General features: G+C 46.7%; 1 non-coding gene across 1 annotated transcript; it reads right to left on the minus strand.

The window, feature by feature from the left end:
* Positions 1-275: 275 nt before the first annotated feature.
* LOC120658593 lies at positions 276-382 on the minus strand. The gene has a single exon (XR_005668741.1). It is a non-coding gene; the product is annotated as a small nucleolar RNA R71 (small nucleolar RNA).
* Positions 383-1,016: the final 634 nt, after the last annotated feature.

The raw sequence follows: 1,016 nt of genomic DNA on the forward strand, positions 1-1,016 counted from the left end.
GATCAAGATGGGTCTTATCACGATGGCGCAGACTAGCCTTTTCTGTGGCAGGGCCAATGAGGATGCCAGTGCTCATCTCCAGCAGTTCTTGGAGCTCTGCAGTACTTTTGTTACCAAGGGAGTATCTCAGGATGCGATTCAACTCTGTCTATTTCCGTTCTCACTTATAGGGAGAGCGAAGCAGTGGTTCTATGCTAACAAGACCACTTTGGACACCTGAGACAAATGTGCCAAGGAGTTCCTCGCGAAGTTTTTTCCCGACGGGCAAGACAAATGGTCTTCGTGGAAGAATTTCGAGTTTCCACCAGGCATCAAATGAGGCAATTCCTGAAGCTTGGGAGAGACTTTAGGAGTACATCCTTGCGTGTCCACACCATGGGATGGACAGTTGGCTCATTCTTCAGAACTTCTACAATGGGTTGACTCAATCTTCCCGTGATCATGTGGATGCCGCTGCGGGTGGATCTTTCTTCTCATTGACCATTGAACGAGCTATAATATTAATTGAGAAGATGGTGTCCAACCAAGGTTTTAGCGATGATAGTCTTCAACCACGACAGCAAGGCATGCACTTTGTCAAGGAGACTGACATGCTCTCTATGAAAATTGATCCTCTCCTCAAGAAATTCGAGGATTATTCCCAAGATATGGCTCAAATGCAGACATTACAACAAATGCAGACATTACAAGCCTTGGAAGCTCGCATGACATGCGAGGTCTATGGGAATGTTGGATATTCGGGTGATAACTGCCCGGAAACCCAAGAAGAAGTCATTTATCTTAATGACAACACCAACGGGTTTCTTCCACAAGGAGGTCAGGGGTGGAATCAACCACGCCCATATTACCAAGGAGGTAACGGGAATTCAAATTCTTTCAATCTTAACCAGCCTACCTTGAGGGATCTTGTCTACGGCCAAGCGAAGATCAATGAGTTCCTTCAGAAGAAGTTGGCCGCTAACGACAAATCCATGGAGACCATCCATGCTAAGATGGACGGCTTCTCCACCGCCATC

Source organism: Panicum virgatum, chromosome 1K, assembly GCF_016808335.1.
Source record: "Panicum virgatum strain AP13 chromosome 1K, P.virgatum_v5, whole genome shotgun sequence".
NCBI lineage: Eukaryota > Viridiplantae > Streptophyta > Magnoliopsida > Poales > Poaceae > Panicum > Panicum virgatum.